This window comes from Labrus bergylta, chromosome 18, assembly GCF_963930695.1.
Source record: "Labrus bergylta chromosome 18, fLabBer1.1, whole genome shotgun sequence".
Classification (NCBI taxonomy): domain Eukaryota; kingdom Metazoa; phylum Chordata; class Actinopteri; order Labriformes; family Labridae; genus Labrus; species Labrus bergylta.
The window spans coordinates 15,455,406-15,469,649 of record NC_089212.1 but is presented as its reverse complement, the minus strand read 5'-3'; the positions used below and the strand labels follow the sequence as shown (position 1 = coordinate 15,469,649).

Sequence of the window (14,244 nt, the reverse complement as noted above, 5' to 3'; positions counted from 1 at the left end):
TGAATCAGTCAGGGTCCCGTGCACTTCAGTGTTGACCGCCACCTGAGTATGTTGTATGTCAAAGTTCATTTAGTCACGCTACAAATGTGCCTTTCATATCTGAGCACGTGAAGAGTTGATTAACTACTATTGACATTTTAATGTTTTCTGAATGAGTCGTTTGTTTGTAGGAATTACACGCTTCATTCTTCAGCTGGAGGAGATGGTGGAGGGGGGGCTGTTTGATGCTGCCACAAACTAATTGGCCCCAGGGGCTGTTGTTGGACTGTTGTTATGTGCAGGATTTTTTTTTTTTTTTTTCACTTTACAGATTAAATAAAAACCAATACATTTTTAAAGAGGTGAGAAGTGGGTCGCCGTTGACACTCTGCATTCAGAGAGACTTGGGATAAGAAAAGATTATAAACATGATGTTTTCTGCATGGTTTTATTTTAAGGGCAACTCAGCTGAAAGACAAAACAAATAAAGAAATCCTAGAATCGGAATTAATCCTAATGGACAAAAAGAAACGCAGTTTGGAGAGCAGTGGCTTGCAGAGACAGAAAGAAAACACATGCTGGATTAGTGCGAGCAAAGAGCGAGAACGAAAGTTGCCCACAATAATCAATAGAGTCGTGATTTTGCGTCCAGGACGTTGCAGTATTATACAAAATCCTGCAAAACACCATCTGTTTCATTGTTTTTACGCGCGATTCTCTTCACCAGACACGGACACTTTCTCCTTCAGCTTCTTGACGCTCCTAATTTTTATGCATTTTCTAATATAATCCGCACCTCCTGCAGTCTGTGTCCACATCTGGTGCAATCGGATTTTCCATCTTCTTCTCGTCTCCCCTTCGCTCCCGCAGCTGTGTACATTTTGGGTCGACGTTCACAGACTGATGCCTGACAGGCACGTGATGAATTGGCGCAAGAGCACGTCGGTGCAGAGAGCAGCGCGAGCCTCCACAGCACCAGCACCACCACCGCTAGCAGCAGCAGCCTCAGCCTCAGCCTCACCCCTACCTCTCCTTCTTCCCTGTTTCTCTCTTCCTCCCTCTCCTCTCCTCTCCTTCTCCTCTCCTCTCTCTCGCTCAGTCTCTGGAGCAGACTCTCTGGCGCCGGAGCCGTGACGTCACCTCATTCACAGCAGCCCTCGAGCCAGCCCTTGCGGCGCCGCTGAGGCGGTTTCTATGGAGACGGGGTTTCAGGGGTTGTCAATCAGAGGTTGTTCTCAGCTGATCAACCCGGAGGCCGGACCGGGGAAGTTTTAAAACTTGGGATTTGGGTCAATGCGGGGTTCTTCTTCGGTGGTGGCCCAAACGATAGCCTAGTGTAGGCGTACTGTAGAAACTTTTTTAGATGCAGCCACATTAGGCCTGGGCCTACTATTTCTTGTCAATTTATCTAAAAAATGTAGTAAAAATAAGTAATTTAAGGCTATTTTTCCCACAGGTTGCCAAAAGTTCTCATGTCCCTCAGATTAAGATTTTATATTTGTCTAATTATAATTAAGAAGCCCATAACCCAATGCTAAACTACAGCATTAAAAGGTATTCAACTTTCTTATTTCGATGATTTCGACAACAGAATGCTGCATGAAACCCAAAAACTGAATGCATCATGAGATTAAAGTATATTTCAGGACTTTTAAATTAAGCACAAGAGAGTGACAATAAAAGGAGCATGACAGCAGTGACAGGAACTGTTTTCGTATTTGTTTGGGCTACTTTTGATGGGCCACTTCAAACAGATGTCAGTCTGTTCAGTAAACCGAACAAATTTAAATTTGAACCTGAAGTTACTATTTTTATATTGCTTTAGACCTTTTTCTAGCCACATAGTTGCATGTAGGCTAATTCTTCCTCAACGAGTCACATCCACCATTCTTTTTCCATAGCCTGTTGCTGTGATTGTTTTATTGATCTAAATTAATTGTGAGAGAAAATGTGTTCAATGACCATCAAATTATTTTGGTCAGTCTGTGAAGATTACCTAAACGTGAAATACATTGGCTCAAGAAATTTGTCATGTGCATCTCAGGAAAATATCAGGCTTTTTTTTTTTTTTTTAAATATGCCTGCAACAATATTGGGCTTGTGCTGTTTAACCACTCAGAGTGATCAGTCATGGAGAACATGATCTGCTGTGAGACATCATGTGGCTCTTATTTCCCACGGACAAACATGTTTATGTTTATTGCCAGATGTGACCGACAACCAGTCAAATCTACATTAATGTAGCAAAATACATTAATGGCCAAGTCGCCAAAAGAAACATATTTGTCACATAGGCTATGCTTTGCAAACATCAGGGGTGAAACCCTTAAAAACGATCTTGACCAAACAGTCAAACTTCAGCTGTATTGCACAAGTTTAGAGACTTAATTAAATTAGGCTATTTCAGAAGTTTTCTCAAGTTCTTTCTGCCCTCTAGGACTCAAAGACATTCCTCCGTCGAAGCGAACAAATAACAGACTGTGTTGTCCCCTCTCTGTGGTCCCCCGGTCAAACACCTATTGGGCTGGTTTCAGGTGAAAAGGTTTTATGGAACAAAGCGGAGCCGTCAGCCGGCTGCAGAGCTCCCTGCATGCAGCCCAGCGTCTGACTGTCAGCGCCCCGACCCACTTGTTGATCCTCCGCCCTGCTGCAACCGAACTGATATCTTTCAGTAAATATAACTCGGAATTGAAACTATTTGCCCACTTTCTCCTAATGCCGAATTTAATAATGACATTTCATGAAAGTCTAAGTCCGGACACCGGATGCAATTAAAAACACAAATAGGCTACTTCCCCAATACTCAATTGTCGTTTAACATACTGGAAACTTTCTACAGGCAACTGAAAAAAAAATATTATCACGTGAATACATAACGCAAGGAATCAGGCCTATACGAACCTTAGCCTATGAGAGATTAAAAAAACACCTCAAAGTACAAATAAATAACTCTGAACTTTTTAAGGAGCATACGCCGACATTTGTAAGTCCCTTCCACTATTTAACATCTCATGCACAGTCGACATATTTCACTTAATCCCTACTCCTTGCACTGATTTAATTTTTATGTTTCCCAATAGACCCTGGTGAGAAAAAAACAAAAAAGAAACCACGCATTTTCAAGTTAAATACGTCCCCGTTCCGCTTGTTTCAAGTCCTTTGCAGTAACCGTCGAGTACCGTGAATACATTTGTGTTCTCCAACATCCCAGGGTTCTAAGAGAGTCTCGCGCTGAGCACCTCTCAGCTGAGTCGCCACGCGCCTATCGCGTGGAGCAGTGTACACATGTGACAGTGGCGCAGGAGCTCTTGTAGCAGCAGCGTCGACCCTGTGGGGCGTGGTCTGCTATCATACCCCCCCCCCCCCCCCCCCCAAACTGCAGTGATGTGGTGTCACAAGGAGGAAAAGGCAAAGGGGGTGCCTGAACTGTGTTCTTCATGTGCAGCTGAAATACCACAAGTGTTGACAAATCAAGCAAGCAATGAATTAGCTTTTGAGTTCACAAGGTGATTATGTATTTACAATATCAGATCGGCTAATTGTAAAAGGTGCAACTTCATAATTTCTGAGAGCCAAAGATAACATCTTCATATTCGTAGTTTTTTATGAAACCAAAGCTAATGTGGTCCATAGGCTAATGATTGTTATTTAAGCTGAAAAATTGAGACAAATTAGCCCATTGTCCAAAGTTGCTGCATGGTTTGTATCTGATCATTTTATCTGGCTACATTACTTCCCCTCAAAAAGAAGAAAAGAAGTTAAATTCATTTAGAATCAGTCCATATTCATAACTTTGTTAGTGTGAAGTAATAAGGTTCACATGTCAATATGCCGAGTTATTGGACACTTTTCCGATCATTGAAAATTGCTGTCTGAATGACCAAAGTCATACATTTAAATTGGGTTTGAAAAAATACTTTTTTTTTTTGTTCTTAAACATGAAAATGACAACTACTGTAAGGATATGAAATAGTTCAGATGTAAATAGTCTTGACCTTCGCTGAAATACATGCCTTCTTTCTTTCTGTCTGTCTGTCCACCCCCCAGCCTCTCTTCAGTCTGGACTCCCTCATCCTGAGCGAAAGCCACCGAGGCCTGGATCTACTGTAACATGAGAGGCTGCAGAGAGCATACAGGCAAGCCGAAGCCCTGAGGGAGAAGGATGGATGGGAGAGATGAGGTGGCAAGATTGTGCCAGGAGGCAAAGGCACCCTGGCTGCCCATTGCCTTCGAAGCTGGTCGTGAAGTGTCCACTACAAACCCCCCTTGAGACCCTCCCTCTGCTTCTGCTACAGCTAGCTGTCGGACATGAGCCCACAGGTAGAGGTGGATGGAAATATACAGTATATTTTATGTTTTTCTATGCAACTGTAATGTGGACAACTTTATCAACTAGTCATGCAAAGTTGCTACAAATCCACTTATTTTAGAGTTAAACCACTCGGATCTTTTGGCCAGCATAAAAACCACAAACCAGTTGGCAGTGTGGAAAAGTTGGCTGCAGTCTAACTTTTGGGCAATATTGCCCGTTGGCATACAATCACACATTAACATTGCTGTGTCGCCCACCTATCACTGCGGCACAGCTGTCACTGCAGCAAGCAGCCTGTACCCTTATAATCAGATATCTGCATATCTCCTCTTTCACAAGAAAACTATGACAGTGTGGTTTCAAGTCCAACTTACTGTTGGAAGATGATTGTTGAAATCCGATTTTGAATATGCAACAGGGAGAAAGTGAGGGAGGTGGTGTGTGTGAGTGAATACGAAGTAACCAAAAGTTAGGGATCATAGTTGTTACATAGTTGTGTTGCAGAAAATTCGCAACTTTAAAACTTGGTGTTGAGTTGGTGTCATTTAATTCGACATTTGCTTGACATCTCTCACTGTGAGCAGACTGATGAAGATTGTGTCGTTTCAATCCCAGAGAGCAGGAATTCAGGTTCCTCTATTCCAGGGGGAATTGAGAGTGTATATGAGACCTGAAAGGAGGTTGTGATACCACCTTGGTCTCATGGTAATTTGGTTTTGTGTGTGCGTCTTGAGGACATTGGGGGGACAGTCTTTACTGAAGGAACATTTCCTTCTGGGAACGTCACATCAGAATACCGTCACATTTTTTTCTTATATTTGAGACCTTGAATAAGATTGTTTCAGCACTCTGATTTAACATGAAAATGTAACCAATATTTTTCACCACTATGGAGGAATGCATGTGCCAGCAAGGCAGGGAAAAAGTTGATTCGCTAAGCTAGCTGAATGCTAGCTGTGTTGCATTCAATTCAAAATCTAGTGATGATGAGTAAATCTTCATTTAAAAAGCACTATATAACTCATATTACCTCTCTATAATACTCACTCTCTTATGTATGTAAGCAAGCAAACATTCTTTTGTGATTATATGCCAAGTTTGAATAAGGCAAGGCAAAGTTTTCCAGTTTTCACCTTTGACAACCTCTCTGCGAACAAAACACAAGAAGTGAACATTTTGATGTAGTCTTCTCCACAGCAGAACTCTGAAGCTTCCTCCTGCTGTATCTCTGCGTTGCAGTAGAGCTCACTTCCTTATAACCCCAAACCCTCTGACCACAGTCATCTCGCTCTTACTCAATCTTTATCTATTTATACAGCATAGAGGGAAGAGAGAGTTAATGTAGGAAACACACTCCTTTCTGTAAAAACAGAGAACTGATCAGTCGGCAGACTCGTTGCTCTCTCCTTTGCCACCTCTGACCACCGTGCTTGTTGTTTCTACTGAGGTACAGTATGTGACTGAAATTTGAAGAAAGGCTCAACGGAGCTTGTAGACCGTCATAACAATTTTTTTTATAGGCTTTAAAAACATGGCTGCTTTAGAGAAATATCTACACTAACATTGTCTGATTTAGTTAAAATCTTCCATCTGCACTGAAATGCCAAACTGATAGAAAAACACTTAAATCTTTTCTATTCTAAGCCAACAGCTTAACACCATTACTGCCAAGATGCTTTCCACTGTCTCCAAAGCGTTATTTATTGTTTACAGAGTAAGTGTGAAAAATGTAGTGCACCACCAAGTCCAATTTCTAAAAACTGGATCAGATATCAGAGAGACTGGGGCTGTGTACGAAGCCATTCACTCAACCTTTCATTCACTATTTTACTGTATTTATACGGGTCGTTCTGTAGGAAGGACACGACAGTAGCAAGGATTTTTTTTTAAACTGAGGTAAAAAAAATCAAAGACCCCCCCCTATAGGCCACACAAGACACCACAAAACAAAGGCTTAATTGTTCAGATTATTGAAATCACTATGATTTTTTTTTCTTTATTTTTTAATTTAAAGATGAGCAGTCTTTAGGGAAATGCCTTTCAAAGTCTTGAATCCAAAAAGCCGTAGGCTGGTTTAACACATGCACTCCTGATTTTTTTTTCTTTAAATCCTCCGCCCCCCCCCCCCCCCTTAAAAAATGTCTTTTTTGCCCCTGAAATGTTCCCCGAGTTGCTTATTTACACATGTCTCAGGGTCTCAGGAGGCAAGACATGACGTTAAAAAGAAGTTGTGGACATCCAAGATGGCGTAAACAAAGCGTCAGAGTCCAACACTATTATTTTCAGCTTTATATCAACGCTATGTACTTTGACATAGTGACAGCATCAGAGAACGAGTGATACTGGCGAGCAGAAAACAGAATAATTCAGCGTCATTGTTTGCATATATATGTTGCCCGCTCGCAATGAGTTACCCTCATTATTTCCTGCTGCGTTCACACATAAGCTCACCCCAACTTCACGTAGACATTTTTCAAGGCGGCTGGCTGGAAGAAGTCAGAATGAAATCCATCTGTTTGTGTTCACACATGCAGCTCAACCCCCGAAAATTTTAAGACATTTTCAGGAGTTTTGTTCATGTGTGACAACAGCTTTGGAAAATGAGTTGGATCAATATCCAGCCAAAACTTTCTCCATAACTACAATTTATTTCCTGGGATCCTGTAGTTAAAAACAATGTGAGGGACAACTCGTCAACTCTCAGATTGTTTTGATTCAGCAAAGGAAATTCCTCTTTAAATCAGCTGAACAATAAATTTAAATATTTGTCTGGGATGTTTGTCTCTACTCCTTCTGTAATCAGAACCAGGTTAAATAGTTCTTTCCAGGGAACTGCCCAGGAAATTATGGACCAATAAAATAGGATTTATTGTTCCATTTTCCAATATAAGGTCTGTTTTAGTGACCTCTAAACACTGCCAGGAATAGTAATCTGTTCGGGTAAATACTAGATCTTATTATATTCATTGTGTTGACCTAAAAAAAAAAAAGAGTTTAATGTCACAATCATTTAAATTGACAAGAGTCTGTTTACTTACAAGGGGTCATTTATTGTGACAAACCAATTTATAATTATCTTCTCAATCAGCCAGTCTTAACATTTACATTTTCCTTGCTTTTTTTTTTATCAGCATACTTTTCTGTTTTGGACTACTTTCACTGATCTTGTTGCATCACTTTTTTTTTTTTTTATGCAGCTGTTTTCAATGAAAACTTCTTCAAGGTCACAACACAATACCTGCCCAGCAACCAACAGAGGGTGAAGTCCCTTAAGGTAACAAAAACGTCAAAGATTCCCACAGAAAACACAAAGATCAAGACCTTACTGTCCTCATCAGTGTTGGCTACAGTACAGAACCAAGTAGGCTAGTGGGTGTGAATTCACCCTTTTCTGTGCCTTAGCATTACATAATGTAAATAGCTTGTGACTGTACTGGGACTGTATAATTAGACTCCACTAAAGTTTATTATTCTCCCTAGACATATGGACTTCTCCAAAAGACGGTTAAGACATTATACACTGAGCTGTACGGTGACAAGATTTTGCACAAAATAGTGTTCTCAATAGCTGCTGCAATGTGCCACTTTTATTCTAGATCTATGCACCATGCAGAAACTTTTCAAGCCATCAACAGCCATATATATCAAATGTGCCAGAATGCAGATGTGACCTTGTAAGAGTCGCTCTGTTTCAAAGAGCTTCCCAGTTGTCCCTCACATGCAGATTTGCTTCTGTGTGCATGTTGAAGTGGTCAGGTGGATCATTGAGAGCCAGTGCTTTTAACTGATCACAACAACAAAGGTTCTCACGGCCCTAATCCTCTTTGGCTCTTATCTCTCACCCCTCCTCACCCGTCACCCATCTCATCGGCTCACATAGGATCAGACTGAGCAGCCCAGACTTTCTCATGCCTTTCTCTTTTGGCATGCTCTTAATATCCCCATTACTTTCTCTATCTCTTTCCCCCTTAGATTATCCGTCTTGCTCAGTCATCGTTCTCTGACTGGCTTTTTTTTTTCCTCTTCTTTTTTCTCAGTTTCTTTTCTCACTCCTACCCATTTATCGTTTTATTCCCTCCAAGGGCATCAGGGTCTTAAAGGACCCTCTTTACCCTTTGACTAACGAAAGCTAAGTCACTTTTGGAAATGAAGAGCCGAAGCTTTGAACGCCACTTGCTAAGCCCCATTTGAAGAGAAGCCTCAGTCTCTTATCAACAATAGATTCATGCTTGTGTGTGGACAGTGGTGCATTCGGGGTTGTGGGAAACTAAGCTGCAGCATGCAGGCAAGCATTTCAAGCATTTGAATGACAACTTTCATCAGCTGTTGCATCTTTAAATCTTTGGGCTGTAATTACATTATATCCCCTAAAGCGGCTGTGCTTTATACTGCTTCCATTTTTTACTTCCTCTCTTGATAAGCTCCTCTTGATTAGTCGCAAACATCACAGGTTAATGCGGCCATTTACTTCGATATCAGCAGCATGAATCAACCTTCAGAGGCTATTAGTGTTATTAAAAATACTCCAGAGGGAGCAGCTATGGAGCGTGTACTTCCAGGGCCTGTGTATGTGTTGCAGTTAGCTTTAGATTATTGGGACTTATTGGAGTAACAAGCTAATGGAATTAAGGTGCTGGATTTCATGCACCGTTGCCAAGATTCAGCGTTAAAAGGATGCGCGCTGAATAAATAGTGCTTTAAGTAGATGAGATTCCGACACAGGAGAGATTCGCTTGTCAGAGCAGCATTGTTTGCTCGCCTCCTGAGCCAGTGAATCTGTCAAGTGTGCAAGTGGCCACGGATAGATGGATGGAAGGAGAGGATTTCTCCTGTATAAGTGCATTTTTTTTTAGAAGCAAAACTCTTCAAATGCTGTATGCAAAGAAACTTTCCTCTCATATCTAGTTTCTGCATGAAGCCGCTCTGGCAGAAAAAAAAAGTGCTGGAAGCGCACCTAAAGGCACCCTCTTGATGAAAAAGCGAAGGATTTCTATACGGATCTATATTTGCCAGCTAATTACGTACATGAAAAGCAGAATGAAAACGAAATCCAAATATTTACCAAAATAAACTCCTGTTTTGTTTCATTTCTCCGTCAGCCGTGCCAGAACAGAGTCCTCTCCATTACAGATAATTCATCTGATGTTTGTGTTTGTTGCTGGATTAGCTGGGAGGCGTTGCTGTTGGCCCGGGCTGTAAAACGCTCTCATCTGTATTTTAATGGACTACCAAGCAGTGGGAGGATGTGGCTCGGTGCCACGATTTCACAGTGAAAGAGGGGATCGTATGTAGCAGGTAATCTATTTGTGTGAGTGTTTTATCCATATAAATGGAATTAGCGAGATGGTTTGACGACACATTAAAAAGGCAACACTGAGTGTTTGTGTCTGTACGCGTGTGCCTGCATGTGTGCTTGAGGAGCCATATTTGATCGAACCTAATTGGGATTTCTGTGCAAAAAAAAAAAAAAATCTCTTTGCTTTAATGATGCCGGGGATGTGAGGTAAAATAAAAAACCAATAAATGAAACTCATTGGCATGAAATTAGAGTGCACACACTTGAAGTGGGAGTGAATTCACAGAATACACCAGCATGAAATTCACAGTGAAACAGCTGCATTTGGATGCATGTATGAAGTACGTTAGCTACAGTAAAGCAAGATGGGAGTGATTATGTTAGGTAGTACGATGGCGTCTTTTCAGGGAAGTGGCGATAAATTGCTTTTAATTTTCAGTCTGCCTCTCCAATTTCCTGTTTTAAAAAAAAAAGTTGGTCTGAGAACCTGCAGATGCTGTGTTTCTCACATTTAGCAGCAAACATCCCAAAGCGAAAGGAAAAATGACAGCATGCATGCCTTACACACTCACACACTCACACACACACACACACACACACACACACACACACACACACACACACACACACACACACACACACACACACACACACACACACACACATACCAATGCACACACAGAGCTTGCAGATGGTATAGGGTCTCACTCTAACCGGCTCTTTGTAGCCCTCTCACAGTGTGAGAAGAGGAAGAAAAGGCTTGTCTTTTATCAGGCGCTCAACGCAGCAGTGTTGACATTGGGATGGCACCTAATTAGGTTAGGCCCAGCACAGCATGCACGGTTAACTAGGCTGGCCTAGGCCTCAGGCTCCACAGATCCCAAGGTGAACGCCACACTGCAGCTGAGGAACGACACCACTGACTACTAATTTACTTTTACCGTTATCCGTCTTCTTAAAATATTGCAGCAACAAATAGCCCTAGTTATTTTTCTTCTCCCTTTGCAATTAGTTGGTAAAACTCTCAAAGCTGGCAGAGTTTAATAAGTAAAGTGGGAGGTGAGAGTTCTCATTATTTATATGAAACAACAATAGACTACATATATTTGTTAACATGAAGATATTTAACTTTTTATTGCAAGAGGTCAGAGGTCAGAAGGAATGTGTGCTGATTAAAGAGCAAAATGTAATGAGTCGTCTGAAAAGGATTACAGCAATTTATAGTCCATCCATATTAGCTCATTCCATCCGTTCTATCAGTTTTCTATCACTATTCTCATAGATGGAATAGTTCAGGTGTTTAGTGGCATCACTGCCAGAAGCAATAGAGACAGAAACATCCCAGAAAAGAGATCACACAGGTAGTAAATTAGCAAGATTAGCAACTGATTTATCATCATCTTATTCCTCAAACTTTGACTTTACATGCTGAGAGTTAAATCAGTAGAACCTGCTCTTTTAACTGTAATGTAACTGTATTTTGTTTTCTGTTGTGCTAACCTCGGCAGTTTTTCTACAAGTGCACAAACTGTGTATTGTGGATTTTGCCCAAAGTGGATTTTCTTTCTGTTACATGGCAGCTTTATTCCTCAGCTCTCGGGAATTACTTTGAACATTTTAACACACAAGGTTGCAGTAAAATGAGATTAGCATTAAACTCTTTACATTAATTCTGAGTATTATCGCTGAGCTTGTTTCATATTTTTTCTCCCCTCAAGATTTTTACTGTTTTATTTTTCAATCAGATTTCAGAGGTTACTCTGTGAAACTGTTTGAACTCAAAAAAATGAACATCCCACCCGCCTTTTTGGGACTCAAATTGACAAGACAAATATAGATTAAGATCTAATGATTTTAAATAAGTAGATTTTTGTAAATCTTGATATCAATTCAGTTGTTCCAAACTCCCATACTTTTGGCAAAGACAAAACTAATGGGTTATTTATTTTCAGCTTTTTATTGGTTCTTATTACTCAGTGCTTTATGGAGTATTTATGATTACATGAACTTGTATTTGGGATTGGCAGACATTCTAATTTGTTTATGTTCATCATAATGAAGGATAATCACCCTAGTGAGGCCTCATTGATGGTATTTTGGACCCACAATGGTGTTTTGTGGAACAGAGAAATAAGCTATAAACTTTAAACAGCTTAGATGATAAACTACTCAGGGAATACTTCTGTTGTGTACTCATTTTTTGCTGTTAGTTGCCAATTTGAAAAAAATATAGAATATCTCCAGACTTGTCCTTTAAAGTCAGTTTTGTCTTTTTAACCCAGTTTCACCCTGACAGATCTGCTGAGCTAAGGATCCACACAAGCACGCTCACTGGGGTGCCCCCTTTTAGAGTCCCTTTTCTAAAAGAGCTGCAAAACAAAAAGCCTTTTATTGTAGTTTCCTATTTGTCCACTGACTAAAGGACAAAACGGGACAGAGGGAGGCTGACTGAAGCTCTGTCTGGGTTTTTAGTTTCACAGTTCTCTTACTTCCCCTGAGAGGCTGCTCTTCTCTTTGTAGCATCATTAACAGTTTCCCTGTGTGGAATCCCCTCCTCTGATTCCTATTTCCGCTTTATCGCCAGTTTGGCCTCATTGAAGTGTGACGGTCAAGCTGGAAAGGGGATGTGAGCTAAAAAAGAATAGAAAAAAAGAGGATGTGGTCCGACAGTATCCAGTCATGTGACACTTGTGATTTAAAAAACTGACATTTTGACTCATTTCTGATTAATTTTAAGTGTTATTCAACAAGAATTCTGGAAACAGAACAAAATAAGGCCACATTAGTCCATCACAGGTGTCAGGAAATGAAACGAGATCATTTGAATGTTTGAATGTGGCTAATAGGAAGAGAACAGGAGGGAAAGAGGAGGGAAGGAGGAGGAGGAGGAGAAGGAAGAGAGCAGGAGGGAAGGAGGAGGAAGAAGAAGAAGAAAGGGGGGGGGGGGGGTGTCCGGTTGTGCTCAAGCCTGGCGTCTTTTAGAGAGAAGAGGGGGAACGAAACAGAGAAAAGAGGGGCAAAAAGAAAGTAGAGAGCTTTGCGAGCCACCCAGGCTTCATTACCACGTCAATCTGAGGAGAGAGAGAGAGATAGAGAGGGAGAAACAGGCCGGCCAGGGCCCAGCAGTGGGGCCGGATCCATATGGTGCTGCCGGCTCTGGAATGAATAGTGAATGGAGCGGCTGGGCGCTGGGCTGCTGGAATCTGCCTCCAAGCCTTTGTGAACAGGATGACCAAAGACAAGAGGGAGCTCTGCAGATGGCCCGGGCTATAAATAGGTAGCCAGTCTATCTCCTTGCTGTCACTCTTCTTGTCTATCTTCCTCCCAGCTTCCCCCCTCAACCCCCCACTACTCTGGACACCACTGAAAACCAAGAATATAAAACGCTATAGTGACCTGATTCTATGATAACACCACTGGGCTGAGAATCTGACTCGCCCCTTTTCTTTTTCTTTTCTTCCCAAACACCCCCGACTTCAGACATTTATCATTCAGATTTGCTCCATGCACAAGAGGTGGAGGACTCCTCGGGGTGTGTGGGAAAAAGTGTGTTAGCACGGTCGCTAAGTTGCTCAAACACAAGCAGAGAGAGAGAGAGATTGAGCAGTTGTGTTTTCAGTCCAAACTTCTCGCAGATGGACTTTAAAGTGAGTGATAAATCTGTGTCCAGATTGAGGGTCCTTTTGTCATTAAACTAAGCCTTCGCGCTGCTGTCCATCTGGCTGTGTGTGTGTGCATGTGCGTGTGTGTGTGTGTGTGTGTGTGTGTGTGTGTCTTTGTGGTGTGTCTTTGTGTGCAGACACTGGACATGATCCGGTAGCGGGAAGAGCACTTCAAGCCTTCCTTTTAAAGAGTTGCTGACTGTAGCGCACTATAAGCTAGCCTTCTGCTCCTACTTCTCATACATTTTCTTCCTCTTACACACACACACACGCGCGTGCACACACACACACACACACACACACACACACACACACACACACACACACACACACACACACACACACACACACAATTTACATTCTTGTAAACACATCTCCAGGCCAGCATGTTTTGTGTGTAACAGCCCCAGACTCTGAGGTGCCCGATCTGTGAGCTAACACCAAAGATAATTGTTAGGAGTGTTTGAGCTCAGAACCAGACCTGTGGAGACAGAGATGACGTGTGTGCGTGTGTGTGCGCGCGCGTGTGTGTGTGTGTGTGTGTGTGTGTGTGTGTGTGTGTGTGTGGAGAAGTTACCCACCAGTAAACAGGGTGAAACAAGTGGCCTGGATGACTTACGTCTGGACCACACAGAGGAAAGAAAGCATCAATCAGGCTGGTTCTGCGTAGAAGCTGCAACATCACAAACAGAGACTGGCTGGTACCAGAGAAAGAGAGACAGACAGACAGACAGAGAAAAAGAGTGCAGTCCAAATAAACCAGGTTTCGGTACAATCTAACGCAATCTCATGTTCCAAATTTATTGTTTTGTCTAGTTGGAGTTGCATGATTTCTGCTGGCTCAGTGTATGTGCCTGTGTGTGTTAATATGTGTCCAAGTGTGTGTGTGTGTGTGTGTGTGTGTGTGTGTGTGTGTGTGTGTGTTAATGCCTTTAATGGCTCTCTTGAGGTGAGGCAGCCAGGTGCTCACCGCAGGCGACATCACCAGGGTCACC

General features: G+C 41.9%; 1 long non-coding RNA gene across 1 annotated transcript in view; it reads left to right on the top strand.

Moving 5' to 3' along the window:
- Nucleotides 1-2,733: 2,733 nt before the first annotated feature.
- The window catches only part of LOC136177015 (uncharacterized), a 32,401-nt gene continuing 20,890 nt past the window's right edge, over nucleotides 2,734-14,244 (top strand). The window contains exon 1 of the long non-coding RNA XR_010664667.1: nucleotides 2,734-4,299. This is a non-coding gene — a long non-coding RNA (uncharacterized lncRNA). The remainder of the gene's footprint in view (nucleotides 4,300-14,244) is intronic.